This window comes from Anoplophora glabripennis, unplaced genomic scaffold, assembly GCF_000390285.2.
Source record: "Anoplophora glabripennis isolate ALB-LARVAE unplaced genomic scaffold, Agla_2.0 scaffold38, whole genome shotgun sequence".
Taxonomy (NCBI): Eukaryota; Metazoa; Arthropoda; class Insecta; order Coleoptera; family Cerambycidae; genus Anoplophora; species Anoplophora glabripennis.
This window is the reverse complement of record NW_019416373.1, coordinates 853,383-872,275: the sequence shown is the minus strand read 5'-3', so window position 1 is coordinate 872,275 and position 18,893 is coordinate 853,383.

Below are 18,893 nucleotides of genomic sequence, written 5' to 3'. Positions count from 1 at the left end.
TTACATAATATGTCAAAATACTTAATGTATTTGTACTTAATGTAACTAAAAAAATGTATGTTTAATTTAATACTAAATGAAATAATATAGTTTTGAAAACGCACGTCTCTTTCGTTTTTACGCCGCTCTCTTGTAAAATTATTAAAATGCTAGTTACAGTAGTTCGTGTTTTTAGGGACAAATTGTGTGTATAGTTTTAAAGCTTCGTTTTTTTATTTACACCTGTTAAATAAATGCTGTAATTACGTATTGTTTAAATATTTGTGATTTAAGGCAAAAACATGTTTACAAATTTTAATTAGCCGTATTTTCCATGCTCATACGTGTGTGAATAATGGAACAATGTGGGTGTTTACTAGCCACATGACGTCATGCGCAGAGTTGAACGAAAATGAGACTTCTTAGTATCAAATCTTATAAGTTTATTGTATCATGGTGTACATAAGTTATTTACTTAATAACGCTCTTCCCATAGCAACCACAGACGACCTGATGAAATTATTATTATTCATGAAAGAAGTATCATTAAATTTTGATAATATAAAACAATAGCTCTGTTTGCTATTATGATAAAATTAAAATTCATCGGCGAAAAAATTATTTGTTTAATTTAGCACTCAAGTAGATTTAATGCTTTACTGCCTTCTTAAACAAATGACTATATCCTGTCTCTCCTTAATCGGATATTTCGAGATAAATCGCCGGAAAAATACGAAAAACGGCTAGAAAACCTATCGAAATTTGCACTAAATAAAGAAATTTATTTGGACCTGTCCAAGTTTCATTCCAATACATTTCGTTGCACTAAATTCGAATCTGACACTGGCTAAACATCCTTTTTTTCGTACTTTATCCGCGATTTTCTTCAAATAACTCGGTTAAGAAGGCTTACTAGTGTTCAACGCATTCAAATACAAAATATTAAGGCTTTTTTCGGTCCAAATTATGTTTGCAAGACATTGCTGATGCCCATTAATCGGCCTTCCACGATTTTTCGGGAGTTCAGACATTTCTAACGATTTACTTACATCTGGTGGGTGCCGGAGTAAAACTAATAACAGATTCGGATTGAACACGTCAAAATGCATATGAATAGCTTAGTGGGGTCTCCAGGTCGGTCAACTTTTTTTTTGTATGTCTGTGTTGTTGTTCACTGAAATCATGTAGTAAATCTGATATTGATGGGATATACATTTTACACGAAATTCAATAAGGGTTCATGTACTATTATATCGCGATGATCATCAGTACATACACTATGTATCGGTGTATATTGTTGGACCGTATGATAGTAATAAAAGCGGAATTAAAAACTACTCCTAGCTAGCTTAAAAAGCTATTATATCAGTGAATAGAATAATGCATTATTGATACAGCATTTCTACGTATAATAACGGATTTTCATGAACTTAATTCGAATAGGGATTCATGGTGGAGCGACATTGTCTCTAGTTTGCTGAAGTGCATTTGCGTGAAGTAATTAAAGAAATATTAATTTTTTACCACAGATTGCGAAGTATCAAATTTGTATTCAGGAGTGGACAGTTTTTTTTGCGAGCACCGGCGAGTAAAAAACCATTCAAGAATGAAGGTATTACAGATAATCAAGATCATTTCAATATATTGCAACATCCGATGTGACGCAAGGTTCAGTATTAGAGCCCTTACTGTTAGATTTTTTTTATTAACGACCTAAGTTACAAAGTTATTATAACATCAAGTATGTTAAATTATTTTAATTAAATTAAAGTCATTTTCGAACTGTATTGTTTTCTGGATAAGTTCTGAATCACTTTGTATGACAATAAATTAGCTTTATATATTTTTAGCTGTTGCTATTTTACTTTTTTTTAACTGTAATTTCCAGATCTTTACATTTAATTAATTAATTAATTAATTAATTAATTCAATTAAAGTAATAAATAAAAAAATAAAGCAATTTTCGTTCCAATTTACTTCTTAACAATTTGCAATTATTATTTTTGCATCCTTAAGGATGACTTAAAACATAAAAAAATATATTTCAATTAGAATACCAATTATCGCTTGAGTTTTATCATGAGTTCTGTTGTACCAAAGTCGTGATTCGCGTGCATCTAACTAAGAAAGTGATTCCTAAAAGTTAAGGAAAGGATATTGCAAAAGTAATGGGGTTGTCATACGAATGACTAATACATATTACATTCGATTTAAAACCACTTTTTAGAAACGCTTCCCTACACCGCTGTCATCGATGTCACAATAATACTCACTCTCCTCAAGATCTCATCTCATTCCAAACGAATATTTCTTTGATGTTGACTCTACCCTTGTCATTGATATTCATATTTCCGCAGACGGGATATCGCTTAAATAAGATGATTTTCCCGAGAAATGACCAAATTTTAAACATATTGCCTTCCTATTTTAATCCATTGACGCTAGTGCTAATTGGGGTATTGTCATTAAAATAATTTCTATGAAAAATTGGTAGAAATAGTAAAGATGAACTTGGATCAATATCAGTTAATAATTGTGGAGTATCGCTGTGTTTTTGGCTATTTATAGCGGAATAAGGACCTAATCTTGCTGAATACAATAATATTTCGAAAAGCAAAGTAATTTTACACTCCCATTTTCAGCCAGTAGGTCGCCATGCACGGCCGCCATATTGGATTTCCAACTCATGAGTACTTATATTTTAAAATATATTTTTTTAATGTTCATAGAATTGCACATACCTACTAAAATCTGATCCGGGGTGTTACACCTTCTGCAACTCTGTAACTAAAATTTATAAAAAAAATGGTTTTAATAAAAGTTGCCTGGAATCATGGCCATGTAAAGAAAATACTTTTAGCTCTACAGAGTGTTCCATTTCGCGTGGACGCTATTATTGACTTGTGTAATATATTTACAACGTATAGTTTACAGCACTTTATACATGAACCTACTAGAGTTACGCTGCACACCAAATCAAAGTTAGATAATGTAATTACTAACATCAATTCTGCTTCTCTTTCAACGGGAGTATTGGACACACATATAGCTGATCATTTATCAGTATATCTTCGTGTAGAAGAAGAACATAAAAAATTACCCAAGGGTACATACCGTACTCGAGTAATTGATACGATGAAATGTAATGTATTTCTAGAAATTTGGAAACACTAAATTGGTCTGATCTTCATTATAGTAATTTGAATGCTAACTATTTAATGAACACTTTTTTAAGTAAATATGTAAACATTGTGGATAATTGTATTCCTTATAAATTGGAATGTACATCATCAGACATCAAATGGTATAACAGGGAACTGAAGACATTGAGGAAAACATTCAATAGAAATAAAAGTAGGTTCAATGAGACTGGTTTGGAGAGCGATTGGGTAACCTATCGTGAAACCAAAAGATCATATACACGTGCTATAAAAGAGGCAAAACTTACCTGTTACAGCAATACTATCTGTAATGCCAATAATATAAACAAAGCTGTATGGAAAATTGTGAATTCAGAAAGATCTAAAAAATGTCACTCTAATGTTTCAAATTTTTGTGCTCAGGAGTTTAACAGTTTTTTTTGCTACTGTTTCTGATATTATTGCCAAGTCAATTGGAAATCAAGGCGTAAATCCCGCCATATTCCTCCACAATTTGCCTAAAATATCATCATCTTTTTTTGCTTCTGCTATTATTGAGTCAGATGTACGCCAGGCTATTTTGAAATTGAAAAATACCAGCTCTTTAGATTATTATGGAATTAGTAGTATCATGGTAAAAATCTCGATTGAGTTTCTTGTTGCACCTTTGACCATATTATTCAATAAGTTTTTTTAAATGAGGCGGTTTGGCCTGACTGTCTTAAAATTACTAAAGTACTACCTATTCATAAAAAAGGAGATATTAATAAACTTGACAAATGTAGACCAATATCCATTGTTCCTGTAATTTCTAAAATATTTGAAATATTAATTAAAGAAAAATTGATCTCATACCTTGAAACTAAATCTATATTGATTTGGATTTAGGAAAAATCTTTCTATTATCAAAGCCTTATTAGCTCAAATAGTTGAGGGATTTGATCAAGGTAATCCCACATATGCAATTATGTGTGATTTGTCTAAGGCTTTTGACTGCGTATATTTAGAAATACTGCCCACATGATTCCAGACAACTTTTATTAAAACCATTCTTTTAATAAATTTTACAGTTACAGAGTTACAGAAGAATATCTCTTGTGGAACACTTAGTATACTTACATGTTTCCATTATAAAAGCCAAATTAGTTTAAGGCAACTGTGAAATTTTGAACAACTTCGAATCAGTTCTCTTAAAAAAAATTATTTGATACACAGTTGCGTATGGGTAAGTCCTATTTACATATTCGACTAGTTTTTTATTCTCGCTGGCGACCGCAAAAAAACTATACCCAAATAAATATTCGCTGTATTTTTGTTTGAAAACTGGCGTCTTTATTTCAGCACGAACTTCAAATTTTCGTGGGCAGACAAGTACCATTTGAAGTTCCCAATTTGGGAGTAGCCGAAAGTGCGAAAATAAATTGCCGTCTACCACAACCTGTAAAGTAAATATCCCCCGAGAGCGTTGTGTCCTCTGAAAACTGAAACTCAATCTTTCAGAGTTGGGATCTCTATACATACTTTAATTACAGCACCTTAAAACAACAATCATGTGCCGAATTATACCGGAGTATAAATAATTAATTTATATCTCAACGTGCCCATGATTTGTTTGTTTTTCTTTTTTTTTTCATAAAGTTTGTTGTGAAGTAAATGCAAACACTAAACAACTTAATATAGATGTGTTTTTTTTTAAAGTGGGATTTTAAATTTAACAACTGCTTAATTAAAAATCGCGTCCTGAAGATAAAAAATATATGATTTTTTATAAAGATCCCTACATATCCTCAATCTCCTAAATTACCACTTTCTGGATTTTATGCAGGGTGTTAATGAACTTATAACAAATATTTTTGCCACATTTTTGTCTCAACAACCTCAACATTGCAAAGAGCCACCTTTTGAGACTACTGATTTTCATAGAAGATGTTCGATGTACGCACCATTTGCTTGCACACAAGCTTCAGCGCGACGTATCCAATTCGCTCGCATGTGTTGCAACATTGCCACGTCCTCTCAAATCGTATTACAAGCTCCGGCAATACGATGTCGCAGATAGTCGATGTCGGGAACTTCCATGAAATACTTACGCAACACTCTTCTTAAGCTTAGAGAAGCTTAAAGGGACGAGGACCGGGGGGGGGGGATGTCATCTAACTAGGCTGCAACTAACTCAGTTTTTGCTCCTGCAAAGTACCTAGCTTTGTGACATATCAAAGTGCGTCACCAATAGATATTGTTAAGAAATCCAGCACAAGAGGACTGATTTATTTCCATGCAGTAGTACGAACGCATGATTCATGCGAATTTATAAAACTTCTTCCTGTGAAACGTATTATTCTGGCATTAGCAACCCCTTACAATTAAAACCTCCCATTCGAAAACACGCTACTTGTTACTGACTAATACACAGGGTGTATTTAAGCGGAGTGTCAGTTTTTTAGAGGCAATAGTACGTGTTTTCCGAATACGAATCTGACATTCTTTTTTGTTAATCAAATAAATAGTCGAGTTATTTTGTTTAAAGTTTTTATAATATATGTGTTACTATTTTTTAAGTAGTGTATGTATTTAATTTGTTTCACTCAGTGTCAGTGACCACTGACATCGACCTAGTTGAGCTGAACTGTACTACTGTAACTGTCACAGTTTAAAATTAAGCAGAATCCCATCATGTTCCCAACACTTCCAAAGGGAACGGAGGTTAGTCACAGACGTGCTGTTGAAATGCCATATAGTCTTTGAGAGGCGGCAACTGCAAATTGTCTTCACACCTGGAGTGATATGACGGAATGGTAAAGGGATTTTAAAATTTTTATTTTAGTTTTCGACTTTATCGGTTTACGGGAGGGTGTTCGTAAAGTGCCTTTATGTGGTGTAAGTGTATAAACTAAAGTGATTTATTTCAGTGTTTAGTAACGGTACATCGTACTTTTGTGTTTTAATTTTCAAGTTTTTGTATGATATTATGGAAAAGCATGTACATGAATCCAGGAGAATATAATTTTTGTCAGGAGCAAAGGAAGCTGTTGCAAGAAGACAGTAACAGATAAATTATTCCGATCTATAAGTACAGAATAAGAAAATGTTTATAAGACTGGTCCAACATTCATGAGATTAGGGGAGCTGGGACTGTCAATACGCTAATGTTGCACGAGAGCAAACTCAAATAATGAAAAATTTGGAACCAGAAATTTTAACTGTCGTAAGTACTGTTTCATAGTTTGTCTCGTTTAAAAGATCTAAATTTTCGCTTATATGGTGTGATAGGGCTCCTGGTGAACATCCACTTAACAAAAGTAACACGCCAAATAGCACTATCTCAGGGAGGGTGGTATGAAAATTTTCTTTTTAATAACCTTTTCTTTAAATTATGAGATTTGACAACAGCGCATAGCCCAGTTGCCAATTGTGCATGCGCTGAGACTAACGCGCATCGTTGTTTGAGGTCACACTAGCTTGTCCAGTGGCAGGGTATGAAAATTACTAAAAAGGGTTAAAAAAAATTTTTGCAACGGAATTTGAAAAAATAAACCTTTCAAAGTAACACTCTGTTTCTAATGTGTCTACTATTAAGTATATATGTACAGTTTTTTGTCAAAGTCATGCCTGAAGAAGATAATGATATCCTGTATGTATTAGACTATCATGCCTTAATGAACTTTATTCGTTACTTAAACATTTTTTGTCACAGAAAAATAAAATAACCGCTCTATTTGTTTCCTAAGGTAGAATTATGCGTTCCATTTTTCATTCATATATAACAAATCCCCTGTTAGGCGTCGCAAATATAAAAACATGTCGTTATTACTCTGTTCGTTCCTCGGTTCATTAATTTCATTTAAATGCGATTGTATACTAATAAGCAGCCGTGGAGAACTCATGAATTTTAATAACAGGTTTACATGCCAGATATTGTTCTTCGGAGGAACTCCTTACTTGGAAGTCTGGTTTTATACTTGAGGGAAGGATGGTTTTCGGTGTGCCCTTCTCTTGCATTAGAGAGGTAGAAGTTTCCATTTAATTATTTAAGAAATCTGATATTAAGGGATGTGGGTGGGTTTATAACAGTGTGCAAAAATGGAAGGCTTCATATTTTACTGAACACACTTATGGCTTTTACGGTAATTTGTTTCCAACATACAGTGTGACTCATTTGTTTTTAAGCCACCTTATAAAATATTTATTTATCGTGCGATTTTAACCGGATTTTTTTTAAGATGTAGAGCTTGATCAAGTGTGCTTTGTGAAGGAAAATGAGCGTAATCCCGCAAAATCCAAGGCTTACTACGTCCGTTTTTAGGAGTAAAATTTTAACATTGCATAGTAGGGATTTTTTGAGAAAAAATATATTTATGCCACTAGATTCAGGACCCCCCAAAACGGACCAACACACAATTTTATTAAAACGTTTTAAACAATAACGATTTTGTTGCCAAAAAAATTCTTTACTTTTTTTTCATCATTTATTGTTGATATCAAGTTGTCCATGAAGTAAAACAAAAAATTAGGTATTTACATAGTTGTCAAAAGTTACAAAACCAAATAAAACAGTAATTAATAACGTACGTAAAAAAATTGAGAAATACATAGAAGTAAATGGTGAATTGATAGAAGTGACAAGAGTATAATTATTTTATCCACAATCGCCTTATAATTGGACTTTTGTCCACACATATAAACCCTCTAAAGTAATACTTTATCCACTAGTGGAATAAAGTAACTTTATATTACCAGTAGAATGATGAAAAAATGATAAACTTATAATAAATCGAATTTAATTTATTTACTTAACATTAACATTTTACATTTACAGTAATAACTTCGTTTTATGGTTCATTACAAGTAACTTCCTTTCCGTTAATAACAACAAATAAGAAGTGGATCTTATTTGTGAAAGGGCGAAACGGGCGGTGACAAAGATAAGCCTTCATTATAGCCATCCTTCTCTATCGCATGGATTTCTATGTCTTACTTTATCGCTCTCACGTAACTTGTGATAAACCATCGGCGCTTTCCTACACTGTATACCCAACAACATGTAAAAGGTAAAGAGATATTCAGGCAGACTATGTATCCCATTTTATCGTAATAACAGTTACGTTATTTCAGGGTTAAACGTTAAGGTTAACGTTAAGGTTAACGTTAACTGTTAAGATATAACGTGCACGTTATTGAGGAATTAAGACCATTTTTAGCAAATACTCGTATTGCAAGACGCTTTTGTGTCAACATTTTTAATAAAAATTATGCAAAATTATTATAAACAAGAGTCAGTATTAGACAAAAACACATATAACTGACAGATGTCTTTTAGGTTATGAAACATGAAACAAATGCAAACTCGTAAATAACGGGTGTGTACAACAGAAAATAGTTTGTAACACGTTATCTTAAATTATAACAGAGTTTCTTAAAGGCAAGGAATTTGGTGTGGCTATAGTTTAACGTAGGTACGTGTTATTTGTCTAATGAAAATAAACGGCTTGTTAAATTTACCGGTTTTATAAACGCACATCGAAGGTAAGTTGTAAAATTTAAGTAAGTATTTACCCTAAAATTATTGTTAGGTTAAATCAAACGAAGAAGGATCTAACAAGGAAATTACCCTAACCCGAACTCTCCAATTTCCAATATTTTTATATATGTTGCAGACTCGGTTGTAGATCATAAAAAATTAATTGACATATATTTTTTATCAGCGAAAAAACATATTTAGGGGGTGAAATACATCTTCAAAGTTCGCCCCCCAAAACAGTTTTTTCTAAATATCTGGGGTTCTAATCAATATTTTGGAATGAAAAAAAAAAATGGAAATTGCTTCTGATAAAAAAACAAATGTTTCACATTAGATTCCGTGTTTGGAGGTTGCTACCCTTATTTTTTATTTCAGAAAAACTATATTTTTCAAACATTTTTTATATATAAAAAAATTATATTTGTTAAAAAAAAATAAAAAATATGATTTATGTAAACAAATTGACAAAATTAAGTTCTTTTTTTAGGGGGTGAACAACCCTCTAGTGTGCTAAAAATGTCTGTACGATTAGAATTGACATTGCAAAATAAAAAGTTTTTATTTTTTCTCTAATCATACGAATAATTTGTTCTATTAGCCGCAAACAGATTTAAACTGATGCAAACTACCCCTTATGTTCACCCCCAAAAACAGTATTTCTGCGATATCTCAATATTCTGAAATAAAATATAATGGAAATTACTTCTTTTAAAAAAATAAAATGTTTCACAAGTGATTCCGTGTTTGGGGGTTGCAACACTTATTTTTTATTTCAGGAAAACTAAGTATATTTTCAAACATTTTTTATATATAAAAAATTTATATTGATTCAAAATATTAAAAACATGATTTATGTAAACACATTGACAAAAATAATTTTTCATTTTAGGGGGCGAACAACTCCCTAGTAATCCCATGGTGTGCGAAAAATGTTTTTACTTTTTCTCTAATCATACGAATAATTTTTTACAAAAACAGTATAACCGTAGTATCTCGGGTTCTAATAAATATTTTGGAATGAAACAAAATGGAAATTACCGAACCTGTTTTTGAGGATGAACATTTTGCATCAGTTTAAATCTGTCCACATAGATGAAACTGCATATTTTTTCTTCAAATTTAAAAAATACGATAGCATGGCACTTTATCGTAATGTTTCCTGGATTTCGCTGGTAATAAATGGAAAATTGCTTCTTGAGCTTCTTCGAAAACAGTCACAGGAACACAATTACTTTCTTGCATTTTTACCAAATTCAGATAGAACTGTTATTAAATAATTGATAATAAACAACGTACCATACCAACCAGTAGATATAACAGAACCTACTACGTTTCATTGAGTACAAGAAATATCAAGTCGTGCGAATATTTTTTTATTAAATTTCAATAATTCTCCACAAATATGATTGTGATGTAATTATGGATAAAACGTTGCCTTGCTTTCGTGTTTTAATTGCATTTTATCAACTTAAGAATATTAAACGCTCGAAATTCGTGTTTAAACATTTTTGCATGGATAAAATTCTACTTAAAGCACTTATACAATAAATAACTATAACATATGTTGGTTTCAGTTTCATTATTTTATATTTAAGTTTGTGAAAACTAAGATTATTAATAATTATTATTATACCACATTACTGGACTTTAATTAATTTAATTTTTGATTTGTTTTTGTTTTGCTTCATGAACAACTTGATATCAACAATAAATTAATGAAAAAAAAAAGTAAAGACTTGATTTGGCTACACAATATTTGAAGTAGATACTACTATCAGGGACATTTCTCCACATCTTTTGTAACAAATAAATTTTCACATACGTCGTATTTTTTATTATTATTATTTCAGATTATTAGATGTTCTAAAATCTGCAGGACGAGCCACTGAAACATTTTTATGATTACGATTTCTAGGTTCTTTAATACCAATGTGATAGACATAATCTCGCTTAATAGACCTGGGATTAAAATTTCATGGGCGACTTTATTTTCAATCACGAAGTTTCATAACATAAATTGGGGGGAAACACCTAGCGCGTAACAGTAATTTCCAAGGAGAGGGTAGATTTTCCTCTAAAGTGTCGTTACTTTTTACTGCTTCCGACTGTAGTACGGAAAGTGTAGAGGGATTTTTAATTCTCTTCATACACTCACTTTGATGACTCCATATCGAAGTTACAGATAATTATTATAAGAAATACTTAACACACTTTGTCTGTAGAATACTTATTTGAGAAATCTAATAACACATAGGTAGGTCCACAGGCGATCAGCTGAATTAAAGCTGTCGAAAATAATATGTTATCAGTTTCTGAATTTCTGAGTAGAGATTTTGTAAAAGTTCAAACAATTTTTCTAGGATATCGTCATCATCACCATATTTCGTCATCTCATATTATTTGACCATTTTGTTTTTCACAGTGAAAAATCAAGAAAAAACCTCCATGGAGGAAAAAAATCAAGTTGTGATAGAGCAGACCACTATACCTATAAGTTTGGTGGAGTCCTTGAATCCGTGTGACGAAGTTAGTTCACGTCCAAAGTTATTTGAAGGTCAATTCTTGGACAAATGGAATTGGAATTTCAGACAAGCCCTGTACTATCAAAATACAAGATTTGACCTTCAATTCAAATAACCTCGAACATGAGCATGAGTCAAACGGAAACCACTTTGGGATTCAGTAACCCTTAAAACGTATGGGTATGGTGGTCTAGTCTATCACACATCAGATTTTTGTTTTACTATGGGGCCATATTATCATTTTATATTGCAAAGACGTCAGACTAACAGAAAAGAGAAATTTTTAATCACAATACTTTATTTATCCCCTTCTATCTTTAAGTTTACATCAGCGTTATAGGATATTTTTGTGAAATGAAAAAATAATATTCCAAACCTATCCGTTGCTTGTACATGGCGAAATGTATTACTTCTACCGATGATCTTAAGTTATATTTGACAAAAGTGTATGCTCAAGAACAAGATCAAACTCTGGAGCCCTCGTATTTCCGGAAATTAAATTGCAACTTCGTTCCTCGGCATTGTAATGGATACTCTCGAGAAAATCTCGATTTTCATTTTGTGTGGTTATTACCTGTACAAACACGTCTTGGAGTGTATCCGCAATATTTGTCTTTCTGAAAATTTAGATTGATTTCGATTTGTTTGATCATATTCTCCAAGAACTGGAAGACGTAGAATCCAGCCGCAAGTTATTAAAAGCAAAATGGATTGGTTTTATTTGGGACTTTACCTTTAACTTTACTTAAACTAACTTTTTTTTCATTTTTTTTTACTGAAAACATATATTTCATTATTTATTTTTCCGTCTTAAAATGTGGTCATCATCTTTCAAACATTTCTTAATTCTAATATTAAAAACCGGGACAGGCCAATATTGATCAATCCCGTTATTATCAAATTTTCCAGATATTCGAGAAATTACTGAAATCCAGACTAGATACATTTTTTGATACGAATGAGCTACTAAATCTAAAACAATTTGGTTTTAAGCACAATATATAAACTGAAGATAATTGGTAAGTCACTATTTTTTGCACTGGATAAAGAAATATCGTGTTTGAATGCTTGTATTATAGATCTGTCTGTCGAAGATATTTGACAATGTTAGTCATCCTCTATTCTTATAATTTCAGGAAGATAAATGTACGAGAAATATGCTTGCAACTTTAGTTTAGTTAGTGGAAGGGGACTTGTTTTGGGGGGAATACTCGAATCGATGTATTCAACGTCAAATAACGAAAAAAGGATTAATTTTACGTGTATAACGCTCCAGGAGCTTTTTGTAGTACTCAAAAAGACCTTCAAAATGGACACTTATAAAAGTTAATTAGAGCAAAATTGAAGGAGTTATCGTCAAAAACAGATGGGTTGCTCATATTTTTTAAGGAAAAATGAGCAACGCTGTACCATTTCTATCAGAATTAAAATTAATCGTAGACCCTTTACAATTAGTTTTGTTTTAGTGTTTTTCATAATATCCTGAAGTTAGACCGGTTTAGAATGCGTATTTTTTTAATAATGTACGGTAAAAGTTGAAAAAATATTCTTCATTATTAAAAAAATGCCTTATTTATATAATAACTCTGAAACTATGAAAGATACGTAAAAAATGACAGACAACAAACGTGTAGCTTATTTTTTCAACAAATATTTTGCTTGTTTTTTATTCCTATAACATAAAAAATAAAGCAAAATGTTGGTAAAAGGGTAGTTTACAAGAGTTGAAAATGGCAAAAGGAAAATATTCTTTCATAAACAATATTAGGGAATTTTTATTTTAAATTATTGCACAATTATAGCATTCCAAGATTTAAAATGTAATTTTTTATCATTTTTTTAGCACAGGGGTGATTTATAAGGATTAAAAAGTGTTCTGATATACAAATTCCTTCATAAGCAATGAGGGAATTTTTATTTTAAATAATTGCACCGTTAAAGCATTCCAAAAATCATGAAAAAAAAGTAATTTTTTATGATTTTTGTCAATACAGAGGTGGTTTTTAGGGGTTGAAAGGGAAAATTTCCTTTATTAGCTATAAGGTAACTTTTATTTTAAATAATCTACGATTTAATCATTCCAAATCCTTAAAAAGTAATTTTTTATCATTATTTTTTGCATAGGGGTAGTTTTTAAGGGTTAAATTAAGGGTCGAAAAGATCAAATATATTATAAAACATGTTCAAGAACATGGAACATTATTTAATATTTGTGCTTGAACAAGATTTTTATCAATAAAATGCTTAAAACTTATTATTTTCAATTTTTTTCACTTAGTAGTTTTTCCCCACAAAAAAACAAAAAGCGTCAATCGGGCTTATGAACTTGAGCCTAAGATGAGCCATATTCTAAATTTTCATGCAAATCCATGCAGTTTCAAAGAATTCGGAGGTTACAGCTGATTTTCAGCTTCAATGACTGCACTATTTAACCAATAGGAAGCAGTCTCCAAGACTGGAAAATGGCCGAAGTGATAAATTATCAATGGAATCTGGTGTACCACAAGGCACGGTATTAGGTCCTTCACTATACACATTAATGAATTATTTTCTTTGTTGATAAGGAAGACATTATTATTGTTGATGATATTGTAGTGATTCATAAAGCTTAGTCATGGACCTAAGACACTTGTCTGACTATAGATAATATTGAAAAAATAGCATACTTACCTTTTACTTGTAATAATGTCAACATTTCCACAATTTAACTCAACATACATCAAAATTCAAGGGATTACTTATAGTATCTTGCCAAAAGCAAATGTAAAAACCATTTGTCATCCTGAAAATAACTACTCTGCTGATTACATACCTCGACCAGCATCGAATTATACCAGCAACATCTAGTAAACAGTTACAATCATTCGTCAGTCAAATCTACTAGACACATATGGGTTTCAGACTTATTAGTCCTCATCGGTGTGCCACTTTATGTATAGACAAATATAAAGCTTAAGTTTCGTTAATATAGTGAATACGTTGCAATTAAATTCAGTGTATTTTAGTTCTACACTTAAGCCATTACTATTGGCCGTTGCTGGCACTACTTAGTAACGTAACAAGATACGACGATATTATATCGACGAAAAAATAATAATCAAACGCGTTATAAATGTTAAAATTAAATTACCCAATTTCACGGAGATGTTCGGGGTAAAGCGAGCCGCTGCCAGGCCAATATTTCAGCGGGACTTGGAAAAATGACTCGATAGTCTTATAACAGCGATGCAATTCGAAACAAAGACACTAAATTTCCATAAAAACGGGCGGGTTATTAAGTAAGCAAATTATATTCCTAATTAATTAGAAGCCGGTGCGAGTTGCAAACATTTATCATTCGGAACACTTTTAATGATGGTAATAATTAATAAAATAAATGAAGCTCTCGACGAGACGTGCGCCTTAATAAATTCTTCTAGAAATATATAGGGTGTTATGGTCGAGCCAAAATACCGTGTTTCGAAGAAAATCCATTGGGGGATATTATTGCTAGAGTGTAAAACCTGTAGACTGTTTAGTGGGCAGTGGGACAATAATGACGTACTTTTAGTTTATGGCGAATATCGTCAAAATGCGACACAAGCATCTCAGCTGTTCTGGTGATGTTTTATTAGATATTTTGGACGTATTTTCAATTTCTTGGAAAGCTGATCGTAAGTGATAGCCATGGTAAAATTAGTGTCTGAATATATTCTATTAATGTAGTCCAAAAATCCTTGTATGTTACAAACCTTTGGAGTTGTTGATTCCAGGGTCTTTTTCTCTAAGATTTCCATGTAGACATTTGCTAGAGCTGTGGGCAAGGATCGGAAATAATTTTTCTAAAACCACATTTTTTGTAATAAGATATTAACTGGAACAGGTTATCTTTAATGTATTAAGTTCTTCAACGCCATAAAAAGATTTATCCATCCAAGACACATCAACTATTCTCCGTCACTGAACTTCATTTGTCACTGAAACTTGAAGAACAAATTACAATTAATTAGCCACCTGTTCATAGTTTCTTTTTAAAGGCAAACTCAGTAATTGCACCTACTTATTACTGCACCAAGTACTGAATTAATAACTAAGTTCAGCGTCTCCTGTAATTTTGTTTTCCGTGAAACTTAATAAGTAAAGGAGCTGAAAAAAATTGTCCTTGTAATTGAGCAACGTTTTGAAAGTTTCGTAATAACAGGCAAGCACTAAATTACACATTAATCTTGGTTCCACAACGGGTAATTATAACTTGGTAAACGGTTAATTGAATTTAAAATGGCTGCCTTTATTTGCTCATCATTTGCCTTTAAATGCATATATCATTGGGTTTAGTTGTTCTAAAAGCGATGACATTCCCCAGTTTCAGAGAATTTGAGAGTCTAGATAACGACAAAAATTAAATACCAAACATAAAAGCAAAAAAAACATCTTTGAAAAGTTTATGATGTTTTATTAAGGAGGATCGGGTTTAAAATACTTAAAATTATACAGGGTGGCCAAATGAAAACGAAACAGAGCCATTTTCAGGAACTGCGTCAAGATTAGTGCTGGCAACTAAAATCGGTTTTTTGGATAGTCGGTTAACCGGTTTCGGATAATTCGGATTTTTATGAAATCCGAAAACCGGGTATTCGGTTATTCGATTCTTCAAATATCCGAAAACCGGTTATTCGGTTATTCGAATCTTCATATTCGATTATTGAAATAACCGATTATTCGATGATCTACTTCCTTTTTTTTTGGAGATCGATTTCTTCGTAAACAAATTTGACTTCAAGATTTTTGTACAGACCTTTTTTTTGTCTTTGTAAAGCACCGATTTTCAGATATCCGGTTTTGGCGATTCAAGTAACGGGTTATTCGAATAACCGGTTTTAGCAACTATTCGACTAGCGGGTTTTTTCTGAAGTCGGTTTTTACGGAACCCGGTTAACCGGTTTCACTTTTTTCCGGTTTTTGCCAGCACCAGTCAAGATTGTAGAAAAACGCTCAGACCCGTCTATTTTAGATTAAAGGGGGAAATTCTTTGCTGATATTTTTGACTCCGCCACTTTCACTCCCAAGCAAGGGTAAGCATCACACCAAAATATTTAAATGGCATTGGGGGTTGAGTAATATTTCTTTTGAAAGCTCTTACAATTCTCTTTACAACAGACTTTAAATTTTATAATTCCGCCCAATAATAATTTTGATTTTAAAGTTAAAACTTATGTACAAACAATTAGTAACGGTAAAAATGTCAGTCATTATCAGTCACGCCAATGGTATAAATTTAGTATTTCTTGCGTTACATTGGTTTCTGGCGATTTGTTATCACTTTCGTAAAAAAATCACAATTGTAAAAAACAGAAATGAATGCTATACACACACAATGAAAGTAAAATTAGTGGATTCCAAATTATTTTCTAGTATTATTTGGAAGCGTTTTTTGGTAGTTTATTTAATTGTGTTTTTCAAAATTAAACAATGTGGTTTATTCCATTGCAGAAAGGGTAGATATCATTTCGCTTTACTTTATGAACAATAAATGTGCGATTAGAACAGTTCAGCTATTTAATGAACAACATCAAGATCGACATGTCAGGAGGAAGTATATTCTAGAGTTAGTAAAAAAATTTCAAGAGACGTAGCCAATAAAAAACTAGAAGTTGAAAAGCCTATAGTTAATGAAGCCAGTGAAGTTTGGGTTAAGTTCATATTGATCCTACATTAAGTACGAGGCAGCTGGCATCTGTGTCTGGGATCAATCGAACTAGCATACAAACCATTTTGAAGAAGAATAAATTCCATTCATATAAAATGTATTTAGTCCAGGAACTTCATGAGGATGATTATGACCACCGTTTGCAATTCTGCGAAATAATGAGTGAGTGAGCAGAGAACGATCCACAGTTCTTTATTAACATCTGTTTTTCTGATGAATGCAGTTTTTTCTTGAACGGGACGGTAAATCGTCACAATTGCCGCTATTGGTCCGATTCAAACCCAATAGTTTTTCACGAGGTGCATACACAGCAACCGAAAAAAATTAAATGATGGGCTGGAATTTTCGGTGACCGGCTGATAGGTCCTTTTTTTCTACCTTGTCAAATGTATTTGCAAATACTGGAAGACGCTATTGACCATGCCTTGACTGATATTATTGAAAATGTTCCAGAGTATGATGAAGATCATTTGATTTTTCAACAGGACGGTGCTCCTCCGCATTATGCGTTAATTGTCCGTCAGTATTTGGACCATGTTTTCTACGGAATTAGATTGGGAGAAGAGGCAGCATTGAGTGGCCTCCACGATCACCGGATTTATCGCTCCTTGATATAAAACACAGCCAGCTACGCTGGAAGATTTGCGTGCAAGAATCGTCGACGAATGCCGTCGAATCACTCCGGAAATGCTTCGGAATGTGCGCGAACGTTTCCAACAAAATCTTTATTCTTGTATGGAAGCGGGCGGTCATCAGTTTGAACATTTAATCAACTAAGTAGTAAGTAAGCAACTAAACATAATTTAAATTTTAAAATGTAACTTTTTTTTCAAAGTATTTAGCGGGATTATAAAATTTAAAGTCTGTTGTAAAGAGAATTGTAAGAGCTTTCAAAAGAAATATTCAACCCCCAACGCCTTTTAAATATTTTGGGGTGATGCTTACCCTTGCTTGGGAGTGAAAGTGGTGGAGTCAAAAATACCAGCAAAGAATGTACCCCTTTAATCTAAATTTGACGGGTCTGAGAGTTTTTCTACAATCTTGGCGCAGTTCCTGAAAATGGCTCTGTTTCGTTTTCATTTGGCCACCCTGTATATTTCTATTCCTCAATTATTATTTTTTACCCAATATGCATAAATAAGTGCCAAAAGTTGCAACAGAAATTTGGCAACAGCGCAAGAATATCGAATTTTTATTTTAACCTATACAATGTCGGATGAAAAACAGAGTCGGTAGAAAAGAAAATGTGTGACCAAAAGAAAGCATGCGTGCTTGAGAATTAGAACAGAAAATAGCCAAAGCAGGAAAAAACTGTTGAAGAGAAGATTGTGGAGCCAGAACCTCCGCACACCGTTCAAGGACTAATCCACATAGAGTACATGGCACAAGGCATGCACTGCTCTTTTTGCAAAGATCTTTCCCGTACAAACTATGATTAGTGTGGAAAAGTTTAAATATGATTTAGTTACATGTAAAAGTAGCATACACTTCTGTGAATACAAATGTTCTTTATAAGACAAAGGTTTAAACCTACTGCATTTATGGAAAAATAATACAATTTGATATATACAATGTTATTGCAGTCAAAAATATTTAAAAATAATTATTGAAATGTTAATTTTAAAATGAAAAATTATACTGAAAATGTCATAATTTATCAAATGGGGAAGTTTCACTTTTTTTTCTTTTCTTATTAAATTCCTTTCATTGTGAAAAGTCAATTGCCACATAAATTTTAAAATTTTAATGAATAGTTTTCGTATAAAAAATATATAAATTCAAAATAATTCTCTATGCACTAAAACGCAGTCTTAAACAAAGACGGCTGACTCTTACATCACGATCCGGTATTGGTCCAAATTAAACGAGTCGTGTAGAGTCGTGTTCTGTAGTCTGTCTCACTCTTACTCATTTGTGTTTATGCAAACTACGTGTACCGGATGGATTTTATATTATTTACTTTTACTTAATACAATATTGTTAATTACTTTAAAAACTGTACATTCTATGGCTACAGAAGCTGGATATTTGTCCAAGAGCAATATGAT